Here is a 25,675-nt window from a genome sequence, read left to right on the forward strand (position 1 = left end):
ATGTACATTTCAACAAGTGACTTCTGCTTGAAAACGAACTCTATTGAGCATATTTCTCTGGAAATCAATATTTAAAATTTTTTTCTTTGAAACTAACATTCAAAAAGAGACAGCTCTTGTTTACAGAGTAACTTAGTTTAGCATTATGGCTAACAATGTTTAAAAACAGCTAACTTAAAATGCAAACATTTAAATTCTGAAGTTTAACTGTTGAGAGGCCACATCAGTTCTTCGGAAATATCTATAGCACAAAAAACTAATTTTTTTCCCAAATTGTGTCACTTCTTAGGATATATCATGCCACTATCCTACTGGAGTTAGGAGTAAGAACTCATGAGATTTTACGCAATTTAAATTTGCACGTCTTGAGTGAACCTTGAAAGCAATGATGCTACGTGAAAGAAGCCATTCACAAAAGGCCACCTACTGTACAATTCTATTTATATGAAATATTCAGAGTAAGAAAATCTATATGGAAAGAAAGTAGATTAGTTGTTGCCAAGAGGTTGGGTGGAGAGAAGAGTGGTAAATAACTGCTAATTGATATCAGGGTTTCTTTCTTGGGTGAGGAAATCTTCTAAAACTAGGTAAGATAATTGCAAACTTAGTGAGTATACTAAAAACCAGTGAATAGCAGCAAGTATTCTTTATATTGGTGAATTATATTGTGTATAAATTATAATCTCAATAAAACTGCTAACAAAAAATTAATATCCCTAGTAATATTCACATCAGCATTGCTGTGAAAGGTATAAGAAAATCAAGTTGATCTCAGATTGCTTCCGTATAACTGTGAAGTACATAAACGCTGACAACTTCATCTGCCATATATATATATATATACACACACATACGTCCTTTCTCATAACAACATCTGACCTTCTTAACACCATCACTCTTATACATCTTCCCTTCTAGAACATAAACTGTGAGGATGGAGGCTGTGTGGTATGACACTCACACCTAGCACAGAACCACCAATAAGTAACTGTGATAAGAACTGATGTGTGTGTGAGTGTGTGTGTGTGTGTGTGTAATTGTAAATTTGTAGGTATAAATGAATGGATAAGATGACTAGATTGGAGCATCTCAGCTAATCAAGAAGTTATGTTCTAATTGTGTTCTTAAATCTTTTCTCCAATTTGTCCCAGGTTCCTGGCTATCCAGGTTTCACAGAAGCCTTTGAAGCTTAAAAGTCACCAATTAAGTTACAAGAATTGAAGTATGATGTATATAACTTAAAAGAAAATGGCTTGGTTCTGACTTCTCCATGGCTTGTAAAACCTAGCGCTAACCAAGCAGATAAGGACAAAGCCCCAAAGGGCGGAGAACACAAATGCAAAGAACCTGCTAGGCCAAACTAGACTGGCCAGATTGCTCTGTGAGAAAAGTAAATTGCTATTTTATTGAAGTTATTGCATGCTGGGGCCTCTCTGTTACATCAGCCTAGACTCTATCCTGATTGTTATAATTCACACATGGGAGTGTTGTGCATTTTGCAGACAGGAGCATTTGAACACTTAAATGAACTGGCTGATTGGTCCTTTCCTTCCAATATGATCACCTAACTACCCAATGAAGACTTTCTTGCAAAGAATCTTCAAAAACTTCATGAATTAATAGATAATTCAAATGCTGAAAGCTATAAAAAAAGATTGCTTTGAATGGCATTAATTTGAAATTGTTGCTATCATTAAGTAAACAGTCAAATCGTGTAAATATACACTTTCAAAGGAAGCACGTATTTCAAATACCTGAATACTATTTCAGTTTTATTTTTAATCAAGAAATAATCGGGCCAGGGATTTAGCTCAGTGGTTCTGTCGCCTGCCTTGCAAGCGCAAGGACCCGAGTTCGATCACTGGTACCAAAAAAAAAAAAAAGAAAGAAAGAAAGAATCTATCATATGTAATCAACAATGAATGAAATATTTACATGCATCAAAGTTCCTTCATAAACCCATAAAACAGCTCAAACTGGGGTTGGAAGAAAAATGGCAATAATTATAGTCTTCTAGATCGTGTAACTCCTTCACAAACTATCAGAAAAAACCAGTATGTAAAATGTGAAGCTTCAAGATGCCTAATGTTTAAAAACCATTTAACTGTAATCATATGGGCTTGATGGTTATCTTTACTCAATATAAAATGGTAACTTTTACAAATTGGGTTTGAATTTTAAGCAGACCTGTAGGGGTGAACTGTCAATAGTAAAATGGTGAAGGAAAACAGGGAGAAAATCCCATATAAAACATTATTAAATCATCAAGGCACACAGCTATAACAGAATGAGGTCAATATAATTGTGACCAGAATAAGTTCTCTTTTTGGTTTCTATCTTGACAGATGACCCTAGGTAAGTTACTGCATTCTCAGTTTGTAAAGAGGGATTCTAATAATTGCCAGCTACCTTTCTAGAATGCCAGCAACCAGACCCATTTTGTAAAGTGCTCTGATCTACTTGGAAGAAAATTGTTGTATCACTATCAACTATGATGACTGTTATTTATGATTTTTCAAGCCTTTGAATCTAAATTTTTAAAATAGCTTTATCTGGTTTTCTGTATTTTCCTGGCCACTTCAATGCATATAACCAGTTCTTCCCATAGTGTTTATCTGGCATATTTATTTGCATCTGTACTGACTGTTAATGATTCCCAGACTTCAAATCTGGGCCATGGTATTTACTGAGAAGCCCACAGTATCTGTCACCTACCCATCTTTCTTGTAGTGTAAAAGATGGGCTGCTTTTTGTCCATCACCGGTTTAAGGTTTATTTGTCAGGAAGAAATACTAACCATTTTGCTTATTTTATACATCTTTTATCATTTTATATTTCTAAGACAATTTTTTTCTTTTTTTATATACAAGAGATCAGATATATAAGGAACATAAGGAGTGGTCTTTGAAAGATTCTTGAGCTTGTTAAAAGGTTAAAATCACATAAAATGTTTTCTTATTTAGGTCTATATACCATAACTTACTTTTTCAAAACCTTGAAATCTTGGCCAAAACATAGATGGAATGAATCAGGTAGAAAAAAAATGTTAAGTAATAAAATTATCATTGGGCCAGGGATTTAGTTTAGTGGTGCCAAGCCTGCCTCGCAAGAGTGAGGTCTTTGGTTTGATCCCCGGGACCACGAAAAAAATAAAATATAATAAAATAATAAAATTATCATTGGTGGTAGAAAAAAATGAAGATTATATATAAAAAACAAAAAAAATGAAAACAACAAAAGCAGAAGTTGAGAAAAACTACATCACTTTTACTCTTGTTCTGAGGTCCTCAGTAGTCAAGTCAAAGAGAAAAATTATATGGATTCTTCATCAGAAAAATAAGTATTGTTTAGGATCCAGAAAGTTTATGCGAGAAAGGCTTATTTACAGGATACTAAAGGATATAATAGATAATACACTTGATAGTGATTACAAAGAAAACTTAAAAAATAGTTTCTCTCTCCATCAATGTTAATAACAAATTCCTAAAGGCTTTCTTCTACAAAATTTTCCTTTGATTCATGATATATTTAAGTTTGAACAATAACATAGAACTGAGAAAAAAAATTCACATTTTCATTTTTTAGGAAATGAGTTTAAGCACTGACATTATAAAGATATCGAGCCAGAAGAAAAATAACTCATCCTCACAGGGGAGTATAATGAAAACCTATCAATGAATCTCTTATGTAGAGCCGTGCAGTTAAGGTTACTTACTCTCAAGTTCAACTTTTCATCTTTGCAACCATTTTTCCAGCTTTGTTAAATCACAATTTTTAGCTTCAACAGTAACTCTGCTAATAGCATAAGATGAGTTAAATACTTGTCAGGACTTCATGTGAAGATTATCTTGGACTACGATCACACTGAGAGACCACAGGACCAGAGACAGCAAACTGAGCCCAACCCTTGGCTGTGATAGCAGAAAATACCTACTAAAAATACCTGAGCAGAAAAACTTTACAGGCTCCTACTACAGACTAAAACTGAAAAGCTGAGTCCCAGCAAAGGGAAGTACTTTGCCTGAAGGTTTGCTATGGCTTGATTGAACCTTAAATACTACCTTGGATTCATCTTTTCTATGCTGAAACACCTGAAGTGGATATTTCTTCTACCTGGAAGACAATCAGGTACTTCCTGCAAAGGTTTAGTTTAAATAACAGAGATGGTGAAATGAAGCAAATCTGATTTTTTTGACCCAAATCAAATGTGCCAGAATGTTTTTATAAACACAAATGTAAGTTCTATCCCTAGTACAAAAAAAAAAAAAAAAAAAAAAAAAAAAAAAGGTAACAAATGTAAAGGGCCAGGGATTTGGCTCAATGGCACCGCATCTGCCTCACAAGCACAAGGTCCTGAGTTCGATCCCCAGTACCAAAAAAACAAAAAACAAATGTATATAATCTACAATGCACTCTAGAACAACAGCAACAACAACAAAAAAACCCGGGTGAGATTAAAAACAAAACTGATCAAACAATGGTCAATTATAAAAGTTTTCTAAAACACTTGTTCAACTAAAGACCAAGAAGTCTGTATCTTACCAATACATTCAAAAATGAAATGAAGATGAACTACTTGAGAAATATCGAAGTTAAAACAGCCTGCAAGTTTATGATCATAAGATGATCACTGCGCCTTTGTCAGAGAGATACTTTTTGAAACCAAGTAAATATGTTGCATTCATAACCATTTTAATTAAAATGCTTTTAAGTCTCCTCCAAAAAAAGTGAATTTGGGAAAATTAAATTTGGCTTTAATTCATCAAACTACATTAGTCTCTCTGAAAACTTCTAATTTTAAAATCAAGTATTCATTTGATTTTCAAGCAAGGTCAAAAGAACAAGGCAGCCTGGCGCTGACATTACAGGGATGTGCCCTGCGCTGCTCAGCAGTTGCATCAGTGTGGCCTGTTGCTATGGTGCCTGACTATTAATTTCTGAAAGAAGGTGATTATAAAGCCGCCAGATGAACATCAACTGGAAGATGCCACTTCAGCACAGAACACCAATACATGCATTACTCTTGTTTGCAGCACGTTAATTTTATGAATCACCACTTTTATGATGTGAATATTCCTTTCTAACTTTAAACCTTCCAAAACTGCAAGCCATAAATATGGTTCAGCTTCAACAAACAGGAAAATCTGATGATATTTGTGGGGGAAGTGGATGACTATTTCCTAATGGTAGTCTTTTAAAGATTTCTAAAGATATGCTACCTGGATACTTAAATACAAATAAATACATATACATTTGATAAATACAGATCAGAAAACAAATCAAAACACCACTGAAGGCCACAGATACAGTTCTAGATTCAATTTCATTATTCACATTTGTGTTTACCTTTTTCGGCTTCTGTAAAGCAATCTTCAGTTATAGTCACCTCAAAAGGTCACTTCTCAGCCTGAAATCAAAAGAGAACATCAAAATCTGAGTGTCAAAAGAAGGAGCCACCACCTCTGCCAGGGATTTACACAAGCAAAACAATAAAAGATCTCTATTGATGGGCAAATAACTTCCAGAGTTCATAAAAATAAATGAAGGTATCTCCATGTAGCTGGACCATAGATAGGTCTTTGAGTTCCTCAAGACAACAAAATCAATTTAAACAGAAAAAGTCAAGGTAAAACATTTCAAAATTTAGGTATCAACTTTTTCTCATCTTTTCGTCTTATCAATTTATTTTTATACAGAATAATGAGACTCATAGGCCTTTGTTTTTGGAAAACAGACTACAAATGAAACATGTCTGTTTGATCAACATCCACAATATCTCTAATCTCATTAAAGCAGAGGCTTTTTTCCTCTTCAGGAGAGTCCATTCTTATAGACATGATGCTTTATGGCACTGTGGACTTCTCGAAATGAATAAAAGCACCACATTTTTCAGTTTGGGGGGGGGTTGGAGTGTTGTTGGTGAAAGCTGCTCAGAGAATGTTTTTCACTTAGCATATATCTACCAAATCTATAAGTTAAATAAAAACGGTTCATGTCAGATGAAATAAACAATTGAAATCAAGCCCCCTAAAACACAAAGAAAGCATGCAACACATTTTATCCCACATCTACTCCTGCATCTGCATTCTCCCTTATGTACAACAGTGTGTAATCCTTTAAGAAACATTACAAGCTGGCTCTTTCTGCCCATGTAACTGGGATCAACATATGGCACAAGTGAAAAGAAAAACATTTGTTTATTAATTTAGATCAAGTTACTAACTGGGTACAGGATTCATTCCACATCCATTGACCAAATGCTCATAGAATTTTTTTAAGATGATGAAATTATATCGTCATTTTACTAAAATGTTAATATCCTCTTGCTCACTCTTCAGAACAAGATGTAATGAAGTGGTTTTAATTTTATATGAATATATCCCTGCTTATCCCTCTGCTGTCGGCCTTGAATGCAGAAAGGCAAACATCCTTAAGTAGAGTAAAATCTCACTAGGGCTAAAAATTTTAAAGTGGCACTTGGGTGTGTAGTATCTTTGAGAAATTGATCTGAGGCCAATTTATGACATTTCCACAAGCAAGTGTATGCAGATTCTTGCCATTAAGGTTGGAAAAAGATGCAGGCTCTGAGTGAAATCATAATTTTCATGTTTACTGTAAGAGGAAATGGGAGGTTTTCACCATGAATGTTCATCATTTGGGTGGGGGAAAACCCTAGCTCAGGGTCTTAAAATTACTATTTTGCAACCCGCCCAAAACCTTTTTGTTTTTACACAAAACAATTCAAATTGAAAATGAAAATCCTGTGTGTTACTGCTGATGTATGGCCCCGGGATTGGTTTCTCTAGTGGTGAGAACTCTGTTTCAGGGTAAGTGGCACTAAGAAAGGAAAACAGAGCAGTGATGATTGAGTCCTCCAGGTAAAGCAGAGATCTGCAAAGCAGCTTCACTCCCTAGCGCACAGCACAGCAGCATCTTTCACACCAAACTTCTGTCTTCGGCACTCATCAGGTCTTAACCATAAAGCAAATGAACTTTGGCAGACCCCACTCGATTCTAAGTAAGAAGACCCCTTTCTCCCTCCTTTTCACTTGAGATGTTTTCCAATGCCTGCAATCTAAACTAATTTGTATTTATCTATTGAGCTGTGTCTATTTTTTGCACATTTGGCAGTCAGACCTATAGTATTAGTCTTTGCAACGCAGATGAGATTTGCTATCGTACAGGCCTGGCAAACAACTGGGCCTCATTAAAATTTAATTTTTTAAAAAACTGCTGAAAATGTCTACTTGGAGTAAAATTATCTCTAGTGCCACATTTGAACCAGCAGAGCATTTTCAGGTAAGAAACTAGTCCTGTTTCTCTGCTTAACTATCTACACAGCACAGTAAGTGAACACAGCAAAAATAGAAGCTGGTTCACCCTTAGATCTCACAAGTGTAATTTTTTTCTAAGAATTAATAACAAAATTATATAATTGACCTTCCAACTTACACACGCTAAAGCAATACAAAAGTGGCCATATTTAATTTTCACTTATACATAAAAAACTGGCAGTAGGATATAAACTATATTCCATAAATTTTAATGCACATGTACATTTGCCCACTCATTAATTTATTTCTGTTGATTTTAGTTTTCAGAAAAAGTATCTATTAGCAAAGTAATCTAAAAGATATTTTTCTAGTTTTGCAGAGAAAAGATTAATAGTTCAACAGCTGTTTGCCATCATGCTAAATTAAGTGAAATGTGTCAATGTAACAGACAAGAAAATGAGGGGGTAGTGCTGGGACCTGAGTGGGGATCATTAGAAGCTTAGAAGAATCGGAAATCCATAACTAAGAGAAAAATCTGAATTGTTTTTTCCAAAATTTAAAACTTCCATTTCTAAAATTATATTTAATCAAATATATCAACTATTTACACATATGCTTACAGGTAGTACAAGTACCAGAACTAAAATTAAATGATTATGTAAGTTTAAAAAGATAAAGGGTAAAAAAAAAAAAAATTCCCTTTCAGCCCACTTGTCTTTTTAAAAATGCTGTCACCATACAAATTGCTTTTCTTTTCTTTTTTTCTTTCTTTCTTTCTTTCACTTTCCTACAGCTTTTAGGTTTAAAAGTAAGCTAAGGATACAGTATACAGAAATTACTTGTTTTCCTTTATGTCATTCTCTGTAAGATCCTGTGAACACTAGAACTGTTCCATGCCCTTTTCACTATTGATTGCAACAGTATCTTTCGTTCACCTGCAGCTACATGGTGAACATGAAGACCATGACAAGATGCCACACTCCGGCTGCCATTTCTTAGCTTGGAAACTCCATGTTCCTGGCTTCCTCCTCCTCTGCCACCAGAGGCCCTCCCCTAAATTGGGAGGTCAACTCAGTATCACCCTTAGGCTGCAAATGCTTTGATGTTACACTTTGCCCCTCATTTAATTGTGTGATGTATAATATAAAGTGCCAGCTGGCATGTCCTACTTGGAAGTGAGTCACAGGTAAGTGCGGAGGTGTGATCTCATTTTACAAGACTGAAAAATGAACAACATATACTCTATTTTTTCTCATTAAATGTATTCCCCCTTTTCTTTCATGGTGGTTAATATAAATGATCTCCAGCAGGATTTTTGCATTATATTTCACACTACACAATCACCCAAAAGTGACTCTCAACGATGGACAACATTCACCTCAAACCTTGGCCCAGCAAATGCTGGTTCAGGAACCCAAGTGAATGGATTTCTTAAGGGGTAAGAGGATGAGCAAAGCCAGCTCAAGAGGAAGGAGCCAGGAAGGATGACTCCAGAGAGAAGATCTCTTCTTTCTCCAAAGTCCAGGAACATGGTTCCAATTTTCCAGACTCCCAAATCTCCAACTGTAAGGCATAGACTTCATTTATAAAATGGCCAATTTCCAAGAAATTGCCTCTTTAAGTATGCAGTGAGTCTTAACTCAGTTTGGCTTTCATGTCTTACTTTTTAACAATTTCTTAGAAAACAGAAGGATATCAACACATATTTGACTAGTTGAAAAATTATAATATACGGATCATTTTATTTTTTGAAATTAAGACAAGAAAATCCTCTTAGAAATCAATCCCCAAAGTTTTTTTTTTAAATGCACCTTGTAACTTCAAATATTGACATGGGTTTACACAAAGAAAAAGGAGGAAAGAAGGAAAAGAAAAACAGGAAGAAAAAGGAAAAATAGAGAAACTAAAACAAGAGTAGAGACTAAAAGGAAGGGGAAAAGGAACAGAAAAAAATAAAGAAGAAACTGCTGGGCAGTCCAAATCTCTCAAAGAAGTGACTCTGGACCCCACCCATGCCTGCTGGTTTACAAATACTGGTACTACATTTCTTTCACTTGTCTCTACCAAAGAAATACACTGATTTGGATTCAGCATGTCCCAAATCCCCCTCCTGTCCCTGCAAGTAACATTTTAATTCCTTTCTCCTCACCCTCTGGGATCCTCAACCAATCACAATTCCTAGCTTTGGGGTCCATTCTAATAGAGAAAAATTTAAAACACCTTACATACACCAAGCCACGTGGTATGGGCAACCCAGCCAAGGCTTGCCCGTGAAATCACTTCAGGCTGGCAGCCCCCCAGGAATGCCACACTGGCTGCCTCATTTGAAAAAATGACTCTTACCTTCCACAAAAGTAAAACCTTGGTCATGGTCATGTGAAAATATTTTATAGGTATCCTTTAACAGCCTTTACATGTTGAAACCCAAAAACAATATTTGCTGTTTTGCCTTTGAAGCTCTAACAAAGCCTTTGTTTTAGATTTACCTTTAGTGTGCAATAAGAGTTAATAATCAAATCCATCCCAACCCCCACAAATGTTAAACAAAAAGATAAAAGAAATGCAAATAGCTATTGTCATGGAAAGTTAAAGTACCTGTCTGTATTTTTAAGTGAAAACTATTATCTCTATCAATCAAAATTTAAGAATACAATAGCGCTAATCACAGAAGGTGCTCTGACGGAGTTACTTTCCCTCATAAAAAAAAGTATTTTTCCTCTTAAAACGGAGTATAAAAGTCATATACTTATAAGTAGATAGAGTATTTGTAATTTTATTATTAAAAACTTTCAGCAACCTCACTGTTAATAAATGCTTCTAAGTCTCTAGACTGATTTGTACCCAAGGAGACCCAAGTCCCCACATATTTTAATCAGGTTGATGAAATTTTATTTAAATTCTCTCAGTTTCCAACCTGCGGGGGAATAGCACACTCTTCTGTTGAAAAGAGTTACTCAGACAGAGGCAACAGTCAACTGGAAACCAAAACCCCTTTTAGACCCTGGACACAATTCCTGCACCCTGAAATATCTTTACATGGGACAGAGCTTTCTTGGACCGTCTGCCTTGTTCATTTTGGCAACTTGTTTTGGGAAATAATAAACACTCTGCCCTCAAAACGAAAGCAGAATATCCCCACACACACACACAACCCAGAATGATAGAAGTGCACAGTGCATCAATTCCTAAGGCTTTTTTAAAAATTTACTTTTTCAAAACATTGCATTAGCTCCTGAACGAAGTGTTTTCTAAAGACAGTACAAGAACAAAAAATAGCAAGACCCCAGATAGTAAAACAAACAGCTCAAGATTAAAATTCCTAGAGCAAACAGTTAAGCCAGGATGCCATTATGCAGACTGAGCCTGGATGGATGTCTCCTCCACTGTGGGGCCAAGAGCCTGTCATTTTCCCCCAGCAGGATCAGATTTCCTTCCCTCTCCACCGCCTTTCTAAGCATGATGGCCAACATCTCTGGTGTGCTATTAATATCAATGAAGAGACGATTCGATTTCCACAGAAGAAAACCCTTCCTATTCCGGTACAGACCTTGGGGAGGACCCTGGCCGGGTGTAGACAATACAGCAGCAGAGTTTCCCTGCTTTCTTACAGTTTGGTCTTGCACACTGTTTGAAGGCTTTTAACAAACAATGGCAGCATTATCTGGAGGATAGTTACAAAACAGGATTTGTTAGGACAAAGAATAATAAAGCTGCTCTTGCTCTCTCTCTCCCTCTCTCCTTTCTTTTTAATTCCCTCCAGTCCCCAAGAGCCTTTCTCTGCCAGTCCAAAATTCAGCCACATTTCCTACCAGGCACCTGTACTTGTCTATTTCGATGCAGCCAGCAACTGACAACGGCCCAGGATCCAGGACTCAGGACCCAGGACCGCTTTCAGGAGGCGCCAGAAGGTCAGCAAAGTACCCTCTCAACATTTGTAAAATGAAACAAAAGTATCAGCTTGGCTTGGCACACACTTACCCGTTCATGATGAGGAGCAAAGCTTTGGGGCGGGCGAGAGGCAATTTTCACACAACGGAAGAAAGTTGAGAGTTTGTAAGAAAGAAACTACAGGCACTTGGAAGCCTGCAGGCTCTCAGGGCTCCCAGGCTGGCGGCGGTGTGAGGAAGGACTGAAGGTATGTGGGCTAAACACAACAAAAGCCACTGCCTTACTCTAGATTAAATATGCAGGAAGAGGCCCCTTTGCATAAACACAAACACTCAGCAAATGAATAACTGGCTCAATCAGACGCCCGCTGTGCCTTCTACCTGTCCTCCTTCTGACAGGGACACCACCTATTGCAGGGGACACAACTACACAGAACACAGTTAAATACTATGTTGTTACAATAACAATTAAAATGATTGCATTCATCAGTAATTAAGAATTCACTCCTGGTGGGGTGGGTTTGGGTGGGGGGTATATAGTGCTACGCCAAAGAAAACTTGCTCTTCTATACCACAGTGGAATTCTGCTGGGGGCTGAAATCTCTCATATTCAATGAGAGTTTTAAACAACCACATGATTTAGTCTCAATTTAAAGACAAGAGATATGATCTTGTTTATCTGATTTGTCACACTATAAACTGATCTTTGTTGAGTCTGTATCTATAAAAGATACATCTTGAAACATACATTCATGTATCTTTATATAATGCAAACATGTATAACCATGTATACATGCATATGTGTACATATGTAAGCACACATAATACACATGTGTGTATAAAGAGAATATATCTATAAATACACGCAAAATCCTCAACTACTCGTCAGTTCACTCATTATTTAAGGAAAATACTGCGAGTTTTCCAAAAGTATATCCCAAATGCTTGCCTTTCAAATGTCACCAATCCATGACCACTCATTTAAAAACATTACCCATATATTAGGAAAGGATGCTTTTAACTGAGTGGCCTCAACCACTTATAATTTCAATTAAATAACATAATTATAGTAACAATTTTCTCCATTTCGACAGAAAATATGCCATACCGCAATATAATTTGTCCTTAGAACCCAGGAATTTAAGCAAGAAGAAAAACATGCCCGGCACTAGGAATTCTCTAATGCCTTTTCTCAGCTTAGAGAGTCAACTCACTGACCTTAGTCTCTGTTCCAGCTACATGCTGGTTTTAGTAACTTAATTATTTTTTAATAAATTTTTCAGTATTAAATGATTTCAACTGCAACATAAATAAGATTATGTTCATCTACTACTTTCCAATGCCGCACAATACTTCAGGGGCAAATGCACCACTGCCACTGTATAGGACATATCTATTTTATACTTGCACTAGAAAGAAAGGGTAGGGAACAGATCCTTCCTAACTTCAGAGAAGACATCCCATTCGCCAAGGCAAGCAAAATAAGGCAGCTTTCCAGTTCACCGATTGATTTTATTTTATTAACACCATTTTCTGGTCATGTAATTCTGTTGTAAAATTAAGAGATAATAACTTCAAAGGATTTTTAAAAATCTTACAAACAAAACCAAAAAACCTACTTCTAACATACATTATGGTAGTTTTGGGAGAAAAGAGAAACAAAGTAAAAAGATTCTGAAAGCCCCAAAGAATAAAACGCGGGTTCTCTAAGAAGGACTCCACAAAAACTAAAGATTCAGATTTTGTTCACTAATTTGCCTTGAAGTGACCTTCCAAGCAAGGTGTTAGAGAACCTGTCTCCCTGGACTATAGTGATCTAACCTTGATGCAAACAAACCATAGAACAAAATTTAATCAGTATATCACTGTGAAAAAGCCTTTGTCCATCCCCACGGAGCAACTAATGACTGTTTTGGCAGTTCTAGCGGGTAGTTATACTTCCCAGCTCATCCATATCTCACACTGGTTGAGCAAGCTAATGGAAGAGCTGTTAGTGGAATCCAATATTAATGCTCTGTATCATGCAAACCTGGATGCCGCTGAATATATTACACAATTATTGGTAGTATCTAATTCCATAGGTATTAGATACTATACTCTAAATTAATATTTTAATGAGGAAAGTGAAATAAAGATGACAATCCAGGTAAGAGATCTATGCATTGTGGTCCAGCTAAGTTCCTTGCTGGAAGAGCACCGGCTATGGGAGCAAACAGCACAGACACAGGGATTGTGACAAGAATCTGTAAGCAAGCTTTAGATGCTGAGTGACACATACTGATGCACAGAGTCAGAGATGTCACCCTCAAACAAGCGCCACTCACTGTAAGCTTGAGAGAAAATGAAGGGGGGGCCTTGGAGGGGGGCATAGTTGCAGCGAGACCTCCAGAAAATAAACAGGGTGTACAGTTTCAAAGGCTTCAGACACAGACATTTCATTGTTCAAGCCAATTATCAGCGGAAAATAATAACAACAGATGGATTCAGAGTCACTGACTTTTCATATGCACTTCATCTCAGTGGAACAGATGATGAAACGCGAGAGCTATCTCAAAAAGGCAAAACATCTTGCAGTAAAAGAACTCTACAGTCCAGATGGGGACCTTCTAAGGCTGCTGATTATCTTCTTATAATGTTGTAAGATAGACCTACTAAAACATTTCAAGAACTGATCAGATATGATGCGTACAATGGCTTCATTATTGGAAGGAGTCGCCTCAGACTTGTGACTAAACCCGGCAGAGATTTCAATAAGGTTAGGACTGTAAGTTTCCTGTTTTCTCATCAGGCACGTCAGGTTCCAACTAAAACTGGAAATCTGTGCACCACAGGAGGATGAACCGTCCCCCAAGCATTCTATACTCATGCTCTTCACTCATTTGAGCAAGGGAAAGGGAAAAAGATAAAGTGGGGCTGTGAAAAGGACATTAAATTACTCTGAAGCATTCCATCATGATGGCAAAGGGGAAAAATAGCTCTAAACCAATTCCTTATTAAAAGCATTCAGTGATAAAATATTATTCTTTATATGCAGTTAGAACATCTTAAATATCCCTTGCCACTGGTGATTGCAAAAGATAATTTGCTTTTAGTAGGAAATAAATATAAATTTCAATGGTGGGATGATAAACAGTTCTAATAAATGCAAACCAAACTCTCTCAGGCAAAACCCACCAACCTATACAGACCGACCCATTCTCACCACCCTAAAGCCCACCAAGTCAGACTTGTTAATGTAATAAAACTCAAGAGGTAAACCACTTGAACCTAACCGAGAACCTGCAGCAAGCAATGGAAAAAGTTAAATCTCTAGTCAGCTAGGCCTCGTCCCTACAGGAACAACAAGATAGCTGTTTTGTCTCTGTCTGTCTGTCTGTCTACAAATCTATCTCCATCCATCCATCAACTCCACAATTAAATTATAATTTGCAAAAACTATTTCTCTGAATTGACTTAAAATATGGTTGAAATCAGTGTGCTAAGAAAAAGAAAGCTGATCCTCCTACTATTTACTAACACACTTAGCATTTAAAAAATATTTTTATGAACACACTGTTGACTTCACAAGTTTATAATGTAAGTTAAAAAATTATTTTTTTCCCAACAAGCCTCTTCTTTCAAAGTATTCCGACAAAAGTAAATTCATAGCAGAACACACAGGAACGAAGAAAATATCGCCAAGGGCAAAATTCTGCAACTGCTTTAAGAAGCAAACAAGAACACAAGAGATGTGTAATGCAACCATCTGGCTCTCCTCATACTATATCAATGCCTCAACTTTATCCCCACCCCCTTAGCCAGCCCACACCAAGGCCACAAAACCAAATGGCTTCACTTATGTTTCCTGCGCAGCCAATTTACACAATGCAGTTAGGATGCAAAAGTTGAGTTTTACACATAAACTAGTTATCTTTCTAGATTCTCCCACTTCAGAGATTTCACTGTCATTGTTACTTATTCAGAGTGGGACTTCTTTGAAAAACCACTAAGAACCTCACCGTGAAAAAGACGGTCTCGCAGACCTATCTCCTCCGTCTCAAAAGAAGCACCCCGCAGAACCTGCATATCTGCCATCTTCTGTTTTCTGTCAGAATGAGACTTTAAATGTGCACATATGAAAAAAAAAAAGATACCTAAACTTATTCCAATTAAAACCTTTACCTTTTGACTCAAAACTGTGAATTGTTTTCCCCACTTATTAGTTGAAATAATTGCACTGGTTTTTATTCACTGCTCTTGTAAGGCAGCATGCTCTTTGGAATATTTTCTTATTCTGTTCAGTCTACAAACACTCACTGAGCAACTATCATGGAGTCAGGAGCTTGCCTCTGTGGCACACTACACCACGAACTCCACAATTTATTAAAAAAAAGCTTCCTCATGGCCATATATATAATTTTTTTGCTGGCAGAAATTACAGATATTTGAAAGTTACAGCATATCTGTAATGATCCAAATGCTTCTAATAGGTGAGAATTAAGATTTTTATTGGATAACTCCATTTGGATAAAATCAATAAAGCATAATAAATGCTCTTCACCGAAGAGCAACAAGTAAGGCAAAGATGCCTGCCCAGGTAAGCTCTTCTCCTGGCTTTTCTGCAAGGAGGCGGCTTTCCTGCCTCTAGCAGGCCCTCTACATCAACCAAGAGTTTTCAGTGAGAAGCAGGATTTGAAAGATGGAGGCCAGGCCTGGTTCACTTCTGTTTTCTCACTAACTCTGGATTCCCCCATGCCTGCATCTCCCTCCATGTCCCTGGATAAGGAGGCCTGTCTTTGTTTAGCAAAGGGTTAATGTTTGGTTCATTTCTGGGCATTTCTGCCCATAGAGGCCCCTGGTCTGGACAGCAGCAATAATCTGTGGACACACACAGCGAATCCAGCCACTGAGCAAGGCATTCAGCTAATTGGTTAAGCCTGCACTAGTGTCTGGCCACCAGTTGGCAGACAGCTCATGGCTACCTACCAGGCCTAGGTTAGCACAGCTGGATCTAGATGACAAGCTCTTGAAGATATTCTTCCCATGGCCACATCTGGCTCTTCACAGGTCCAGTCTGGAGCAAAATGGATTCAATTTGCTGCTTCTGGGAAGTTTGGTTAACAGATAAGACAAGTTGTACTAACCTTGACTGTGCAATTCATTTAGTGAGAGAATGTCAGAATATCAACACTATGAAGGCAGGAACTTTATCTGACTTGCTTTCTGTTGCCCAAGGCAGCAGAGCAGCTCCATGCAGTTGGATCAAAAAATAATGACTGATTAGCACAGTGCCACTACTGAATTGTACTCCAGCTCACCTGCGCCTCCTGTTGAAGATGTAATATATAGCATAACAGTACACAGAAAGACCTGCAAGTCACTACAGCTAAATTTTACGTGTACAGTGATACTCAAGAATGAAGCCATGTACCTCATGTGTATGGCTAGAAAAACTGCCAACTGACATTATCTGAAAATAATGGTCTTCCAGTACCGCCTCCCCAATACCAGTTCTTTATTAGACCTTAAACTGCAAACTTGCCAGCTATGTGTTCAAAGCACTTGCAAGTAGCCTGTAAGTAGAAACTCACCTTTCAGGCAGCAAATGCCCAAAGATGAGGCAACTTTTCCTGGCACCTTTTCATCCCATTTCCCTTCCCATGCCTCTCTTCCTGAATTCCCTGACATTTGCAGACCTCAGCTCCTGTCTACTCTCAACTCTGACCCAAGCCCGGGCCTTCCCAAAGCTCACCATTGGCTCACAGGAGAACACACTCAAAAAGGCCAAGAGAACTGAGAAGCAGGCTAGAGCCCACACCCTCAGCTCCTTTGCTGGAAAATAGCCCATACGTAGAGGATGCTGTATTTATTCAGAACGACATGAGAAACTTTCATCTTTGTGACTACTAACTTCCCTCGAATGCCCCAAAAACATGGTTGAGGAGAAGGGACACCATGCAGAAGCCTAGCAGAACTCTTCATACACAATGTTGCTTTTCTAGTACATAAAGAGGATGTGCCTGAAGCAAGAGTGGTAGAAATGGGCAGATGATTTTGGCATCACTACCCAAAAGTTCCCTAGATGAATCTGTTCCTGAATTGTCCCCTCTCCTATCATGTAAAAGCAGCAGGGATGGAGTAGGGCCATTCTTCAAGCTGAGTATAAGATTCTGAAGAGAGTCCGTGTCCACTCTGGGGAATTATGGCTTCAAGCTCCCCTTGGAATGAGCTGCTAGCATTGCAGAAAGTGAGCCAGGAAGATTCATCTCTCAAATGCCTTTGCACCCCTGCTTCTGTATACATGAAATGACTTTTAAAATAAAAGAATGCACAGTGAGGGCACAGTGCTCCATGCCGGTAATCCCTGCACTTTGAGAGGCTGAGGCAGGAGGATCACAAGTTCAAATCTCACATGGGCCATTTAGCAAAACTCTGTCAAATAAATAAATAAGCCTGGTGACGTAGCTCAGTGCAAAGGCCCTGGTTGGGGCAGGGGATGGGGGGGGGAGAGAAAAGAGAAGGGAGAGAAGGAGGGAGGGACAAAAGGAAGAGAAAACCCACCAGCCTTTCCACAATTCACAATGACAACTGAAGTTTAACATAATACAAGAAGAAGCAGCACAACAGGTTACCAACGAGTGACACCTATTCCTGAGTAGAAAGCAGGCTATCAAGTAAAAGCACTCAAAACAGACCAATGTGGAAAGTTAGAGGTGAAAATAAAAAAAATCAAGGCTGAGATTATGACAGGACAAGTATCTGTACTTCTTAATGCTTCCTTGGGCTGCCTTGCCGAAACTAAGTATTATATAATACAGCACTGCGCAGAATGGTTTAGACTAGAACAGACCTTGCCCCATTCAAAACTGAGTCCTGCTACCTACTAAACTTGTGAACTCAGGCAAGTTGCTTCTGTTCTCTATTCCTCAGTGTGCTCATCTATAAAATGGGCTTAATTATAGCACACAATGTGCTTTTGAGAAATAAATGAATTAACAGGAAAAGAGGCTTACAATACTGCCGGACTCACAAAGAATGCTCAAAGAAATGGCATCCAGGCTGGGGATTTAGCTCAGTGGTTTCACCGCCTGGTGCGCAAGCACAAGGACCCGAGTTCAATCCCTGGTACCAAAAAAAAGAAAAAAAAAGAAACGGCATCCACTCTCACGTAGATGGGGGATAATATGACACTGGTAAATCTAAAACTTTTTGTGCCTCATTTCCGTCATCTCTGGACACTGTTGATAACACCTGGCTGTGGGCTGTGCTACAGTCTACAAAAATAGGACAGAATGTATCCCAGATTTTAAACTTTTTTCAAACACAGTACTAAAAGGAAATCAAAATTCTTATTTTTCCTCTTAACATTAGATGAAGAATCATGGATTTAAGATTCGAGTCTCACCTACCTTAGCAGAGGCAAGTCATAGTCATTAGTTGTAAAAATGTTGCTCCCAAAAATGACCAAGAAGGACATTTGGGAGATCTTCAAAGAAGCCAGAGGAAACTGAGCATGGTGGTACAGGCTATAATCTCAGGCTGAGACAGTAGGATTGCAAGTTCTAGCCCATCCTGGGCAACTTAGTGACTGAGCAAGAACATGTGTCCCAAAAAAGGCTGGTAGATAAGTACAAAAGCCCTGGGCTCAATCTCCAATACTGCAAAAGGTGGGGGCGGGGGGGCAGTGATGAGGCAGAGGAGAAGAATCGGGTCTGGGACCTAAAGGTACTGAAACACATTTTCTTGAACTTTTCAAGTCTGTGCATATAAATTCTGTTACTGATTTAGGATCTTAAACAGTTTGTTTATTTTTAAAATGCCTTTCAGCTCACCTTTAATAACATGTTTCTTTGACTTGGCTGAACTATGCCTCAGAAGAATTACAAGCGGGAATATGGCTGGGTAAAAGGTTCAGGGAACTAATCCACACCTGGTCCATGTAAAAAAAAAAAAAAAAAGGGCTCATATTTTCCACATAGAAACAAGCCTCTTTATGTGATCCAGCCTCCAAGTTAACTGCTAAGGGACCTTCCCCACCATATAATCTTTCATGTACTATTTTACTTGAATGAGGAAAGGGTCATAGAACTACCTCCTGGTATATGGACGAGCTTTAGCAGTGACAGAAATGATGATGAGGAGGAGGAGGATGATGACAATGACAAGGACAACAACGACAACGATAATAACAGAACCACAAATGTCATACAAAACAGGGGTAGACACATCCTAAGAACAAATTTGAGATAAACTGAAAAGGTGTCAAGACCAAAATTCAGATTTCTCCAGCAAAAATTGTGTGACTCAGACTTAGGTGGAAAGAAAAAGGTTTACATGGGGAAAATATCAAATGAGAAAGAAAAGAGAACATTTGAGAGCTGAAGGGTGGGAGTAGATCCTATGAATGTCTGAAGGACTAAAGCACCCGAAGGAGGGACACCAGCTTCTGATTTCCAACAATACATAGAGCAGTGGCCAGAGAACATGGCCCGTAGAAATGTCAATCACAGAGGAAACTTTGAACCACAGAGAGGCCAGAGAATGGAGGGAGGAGTCTTAAATGTCCCACAGACTGCGCCAGGACATTGCATCTGAAGCTCAAATGGCAACAAGCATCACTTTCTTCTACAAGCCCCTCACTTCCCTGCTGCAGGCACCTTGTGTTTGCCTCTAGTTTTTGCTCTGAAAACAGTTTCTTTTCATCAGCTGTGGTTTGAAGTGGAAAAGAAGCTACTTCTGTATCTTCATTAAGAGGCAACAAAATAGAAAGAACATTTCATTAGAAGGCCAGAGAGTGTACTTCTGCTCCAAGATTCACCAGCAACTCAGCTAGAATCTGGAAAGCTCCTTCCCTCCAGACCCAGCTCCTCTCCTGTAACAGGGACAGTACTTAGCTAGTGTAGACTGGTCACCTAAGAAAGGTAAGAAAATACTGAAATACTTTTGCACTGGGTGGGAAGCAACTGCTGTCTCAGGCCTTCTAAGTACCTTGACCTGCACCACAAACTTCCCAGGATCCTCCTAGGCACAGTACGGGTGCCTCAGAGCTTCCCAGTACTGTAGCAGCCTTCCAGCTCTCCACTGTCTGTACTGTAACTGGGACCTCTTCTATCACAGCCCCAACTCACAAGATGTTCTTTTTCCAAGGCTATGAGGCAAGAATGGGAAGGTCTGATTACATTGTGAACCAAGGAAGAGATGGTGCCCAGGGGAGCTGACAAGCTGGCCAGTGGGCCCAGGAGAAACCTGCCTGCTTCCCCAAGTGATTTCCCTTTCTTAGGGCACTGGATGTGGACCTGTAGTAATGAGGCAAATAAGGAAACTCTCCTTAGGGAAAATTCTTACAGCTAAATCTGTTTCCAAAAGCTGGAAAGAAATATAACACGAAATCCTAAGACTGAGGGAAATTACCAACACATGCAATCAAATTATATCTACCATGGAAATTCTAGTAACTCATACATTCTACTCCTGTTTTGACAACCATTTAGGAAAAGGAGTATTTCTCTGTCCAATGTTCTAACCTTCTGTGGTAGAGTTGAGACAATACATGCTGAACTGTATAGAAGAAAAGAAGGAAAATGCCAAAAAAAAAAAAGAAGGAAAATGCCCATTATGATTCTTTCCTTCAACTCTCTTATACCTCTATGCCACCATTTCTCAAAAGTCACTCAAACATTTTGCTGACTGCCATGACGCCATGCTGTCACTTGATCAGGTGTGGGTACCACATGGTATGAATAAATACTTATCCACAACCGCATATTAAATGGGAATTCGCAAAGGTGGGCTCCAAAGACAAAGACGTTTCTATACAGAAATATTAACTAAGAATTTAAGTAAATGGCCCCAATGGAAAAAAAAAAGTTCTGAAGTAGCAATATAAACTATATTTAATAGCAACAAAAAATATTTTTCTTTTGGGAAAGCAATTTGGGCTTCTAAAAGTTACTGCCTTTCACGTGACATAGTACAGTATGTTTGAATTCTTTCATTTCCTAAAACACAGATGCCAGGCCCAAAATTCTACTTTGTCAGAGTTAATTTTTTTAATTAATCTTCCTCCAAATACAATACTCAAATGAAAAACTATTTTGGTACCTTTTCTCCCCCACAATTGTTATTTTCTTAAGCATTTAAGTATAACATGTCCCAAAGAACATATGTTCCCAAGGAAGAAAAAAACGGGCTCTAGAACTAATACACAATGAAAAATAAATTTAAAGCAGCCTTCTGGTCTGACATAAGAATATAAAAATGATATGAGCAAGAACAGCTTAGTTTACATACTTTTCAGTCACAGCTGCTGCTCCGAAACCACAATACCTTTAAAATGACATTTGAAGGAAACAGATACAGCGTGGTGTTAGCCATAGTTAGATGTAGCTAACGCTGAATTAAAGGGGTTTTTCTTTTTGGTACATGTACTTTATATAACCCGAATACTGGCACAATTAGGAAGAAAAAAATCATTTAAAAAATAATCTAATGATAAACAGTGAATTACAGTAATTCTATCTACCAAGAGTTGTTTTCTTTTTCCTTAAAATCACTAGACTTAAACATCAAAATAGAGTTTCAGGTACAGGAGAAACAAGTTCTCTCTTGGTTAACATTTCACTGGGTGCTAAAGACTTCTTGACGAGAACCTCTGTGCCTCTACTGACAGGCTCACAAGAGGCTCCTGTCTTTGCAAGAGATTCAGCCTCTTCCCTGAATAAACGAAAATAACATACAATTAAATCAGACGATTCAATTAATAAATTACTTTGGTGGACCTTGCAGGCCAAGTCCTATTTAATTACATAATTTAAAAAATATTTGCACATTGCAATCACCGAAATTGGCTTTGAGGTTTCATAATACACACTTAACACTTGAGTTAGAGAACAAATTTATTTAATAAATGCAATCCTAAGTGCTAGAAGGCCGCAGCACTCATACAGCAAAATCACTTAGCACATCCTCAGAGAAAGCAAATAAACTTTTCCACTATTTAGACGTAGGCTGCTGGTGAATGTCAGGAGAGGCTAGCTGATTTTTGTGTTTTCTCTCTCATGTGTTGCTTGTAAATCTGACCGTTTTGAGAGGTGATTAGAATAGAGCTAATGGACAAAATGGTTTCAGTTAAAGATAAACTAAGGTGGAAGATGTCAAGGACTCGGTAGTAAAAACCTCTTTTAGAGTGAAACAAAGAGAAGTCGTATTTGCTCCCCCCATTTTTCACTTCTTGGCACACCAAAATACACCATAAATTAACATGGTTACTGAGGGTAAAGATGAGTTCCATTAGGAAAGCACACACAAATTCAGGGGTGAGGAGGACATTCATAAAAAGGACAGAATTACAGAGTATCCAAAAGAGTGCAGAAATAGTTCCAAATGACTCTATTCCCTGGGGTTTTATTGGGGGCCATGATATTGCCACTGAGTGAATTTTCTAGAACACCACTTGACAGCCTCGGCACGACAACTTGTTTTCCTTTCACATTTTGACAGGAATTTTTCTCAAACACCTACACTTTCAGGTATCTGTTGTACACTTTATACTCACAATGGCCTGCCTCAGAGCTCTGTAACTACATAGGGTTGACATTCTTTACACCAAAAGCCCCCAGACCACCAAGACAAGGATTACAGTTGGTTGTTGTCTGTGCGTTTTCTTAAAGATTGATATCCCCCCAAAAATCTATGCTTCACCTGCCTACTAGAAGTTACTATTCTTACCTCCAAAAAGACTTCTACTTACTGCACATTAAACGCTAGTTAAAAAGACATCTAAAGTTGTGAGATTTAAGAATTTTAACTAGGGTTTAAATAAAAGATTCTGGTGTCGCTTTGTTCAATTGCAAAATAAACAATTCGTCTCAGTCCTACATTCCATTCTCTTTTCTCCCTTTCAGAAACTTCTAAAAACATTTGTCTATCCACCCTATCTTCATTCATTTACCACCTAAACATCCTTGAGCCCCCATCATGTCACTGAATTCTCTGTTGCCAAGGTCACTTGGTTTTTAGTCACTTGTGATTTCATCTATCGGCTCCACTTTGCAATGACTCTCCCTTCTTCTCAAATGGTTCTCATATTCAATAGTCATCTGACGGTGATGCTCCACTATCCACCACCTGCAGCACCCTCCTCCCTTCCATCATATTCTCCTTCCTTCTTCCTTAGTGGACATTAACACCATACACCCAGTAAAGAGGTAAAGCCCTATAGGTACCTCGAACTTCTTCACCACATCCAACAACATGTTCTATAGTCTCTTTTCTCTTTCTTTTCAGAAAAAAAATTATAATCCGACTCTCTACTGGTTTCAGGGGCAGGGACTCAGGAGCGCCTATCAGGGAGATGCTTCCCCTTCATCCTTGCAGGCTTCTGACTGTGGGGTGGCCTGGGCTCTGCAGGTGTTGACCAAGCACAGATCAGCACAGTACTTGTTCCTGCATGTCACAGGCCCCATACTGCTGGGAGGCTGGTGCTCCTGCAGAACATGGCGGACACAGCTGGCTTTTGCCTGTAGAATCTCTAGCTTCTCAGTTTCCAGGATACCTTCACTGTCAAGCTGCCAGTTCCACAACCCAGTCTGGCCATGACAGTGATTCGGCCTGCCGCACCCAAAGGAGCTGCTGGCCTTCAGGTCATGGGGCTCAATGCCATGTGTCCGTGTTGTGGTCTTCATCAACCTCCTCCTCTTTTGTGGGAAGGGGAGGCAGAATCGCACTAGGTTTTCTATGCTGACCTCCAGCTTGCAATGCTCCTGCCCCAGCCCCGAGTGCTAGAATCACAGGTATGTACCACCAGAATTGGCCTATGCTTCATCTTCCTGATCAAGAACTAGAGCAGTATGGTACTATCATCTACTACAGATGTGCCAACATGCTGGCACATGCCAGAAAAAGAGTCTTTGTCTTGCCTCCACTCTACCCGAGACTCACTGGCCACACAGGGCACCTGGACCCCTGTAACTGCATCCTGAAGCTATGCCCTGTCTTTGGACTTGCATTCCTTAAACCTACCCAAATGGAAGACAAACTAACCTTGTAAAGTTCAAATCTGCAAAGTTCCTTTCATTCCCAGATAGTAAGGATTCATATCAAAATTGTTATAAATGCTTAATGTCACCTGCTTATCTGATGCACTCCACAGCCTAATTTAAACATTTATTAGCTTCCTATGGCTGGTAGAGTCAGACTGACATATCCACAGCTACTCAGAAGGCCTGGGCCAGGGATTTAGCTCAATGGTTTCACCGCCTGCTGCACAAGTGCAAGGACCCGAGTTTGATCCCCAGTACCAAAAAAAAAAGAAGGCCCTTCATGTCACTCACTACCTTTCTTCTGGCCAAAACTTCTGTAACTCCTTGACTTCCATTCTACCATCCGTAGATGCTCCTATCCACCCTGCACAGATGTAGTCTATACCAGATCACTCTGCCCCTTTCTTCCTAAAGAAGTCCTGCCTGTCCCTGACACTTCCTCTAAGAAGTATTCGCTAACCTGTCTTTAGATTGATGCTCTCTTTATTTCTTCCATTTATACAGTGTTTCTCTGGTATAGGAATAATTCCACTTTGTTACAATGGTCTGCTTAATAGTTTCTCCTGCTAACCTTTAGGCTCAGTCTATAAAAGGCACTTAATAAACCTTCAATGAACAAAGTTGAAGAATTCTAGTAAACAAACTTAATAACAATTTTTCTTTCTTTGATTCCTTCACAAAATCCAATCATCTTCATCTTAGTTCCTTTCCCCACTACAATTGTTCAGCAACATGCAGTCAAGCAGATCGTGTCTGCCTAGTATTTGTTCACACCTCTGAAGATAGAAAAAAAATGTATCATGGCTGATATTTGTGTGAATGACTGAGATATAATTTGAACAAAAACTCTTACGTTCTCGTGAAGTAAAATCACCTTACTGTTCATAATACAGTGCAAAGGAAATAGAATGAGCAAGGAAGCTATAAGAATTTAATCTAGTCGACTTTATAAATAAGAATTTAGATTCACTATGCACCAAAAATGTAATTACCCTCCCCCTACTAACAGCACCCTAATTTAGACTCTGCATAAAAAAGCTTTCAGGTTATAAAGACAACTTTACATTAAGGTCTTAGATGAGCCATAATACTATTCTCTTTCCCGAAATGTGGTCTGCTTACCTTCAACTTTAATAATACCATCATGCATCTCACCTCAAACAGCTCAAACTTCACAGTCAGTTCTGCAAAGCAGCGTGGAAGAAAGAGCTGTCACAGATCAAGCCAATGACCTCTAGTCTCTGGCAGATTTGGTAATGGAATTAAAACATGAAATCTGCCACCAGCCAGCCACAGCCCCAGACTCAAGAAACAGCACCTCTTAAGTTACCAAAAGATAAATGCCAGCCTCTGGAAATGTGGAACAATCAGACAGGCTACACATGAAACACAAGGGCACAGGACATTCTCTCTGGGCTTGAGACATTCAGAGATCCAGAAATTACAGTATCAAAAGAAATCTGTTTCTGATAATGTAATTATAAAGATATAGCCT

General features: G+C 38.6%; 1 protein-coding gene across 6 annotated transcripts in view; it reads right to left on the bottom strand.

The window, feature by feature from the left end:
- The window catches only part of Foxp1 (forkhead box P1), a 471,410-nt gene that overhangs the window by 315,152 nt on the left and 130,583 nt on the right, over positions 1 to 25,675 (bottom strand). For 4 of the 6 annotated variants that reach the window (XM_087181343.1, XM_087181338.1, XM_087181340.1 and 1 more), the window contains one exon: positions 5,347 to 5,407. The exons of 1 other annotated variant lie outside the window; for it this stretch is intronic. The gene's annotated coding sequence lies outside the window, so the exon portion shown is untranslated. Of the gene's footprint in view, positions 1 to 5,346; positions 5,408 to 11,252; positions 11,561 to 25,675 lie in introns of those variants that run through there. One more of the 6 variants, XM_087181342.1, reaches the window with a different exon arrangement.

This window comes from Heterocephalus glaber, unplaced genomic scaffold (assembly GCF_053883595.1).
Source record: "Heterocephalus glaber isolate CG9 unplaced genomic scaffold, H.glaber_assembly_v1.0 deba00001472, whole genome shotgun sequence".
Taxonomy (NCBI): Eukaryota; Metazoa; Chordata; class Mammalia; order Rodentia; family Bathyergidae; genus Heterocephalus; species Heterocephalus glaber.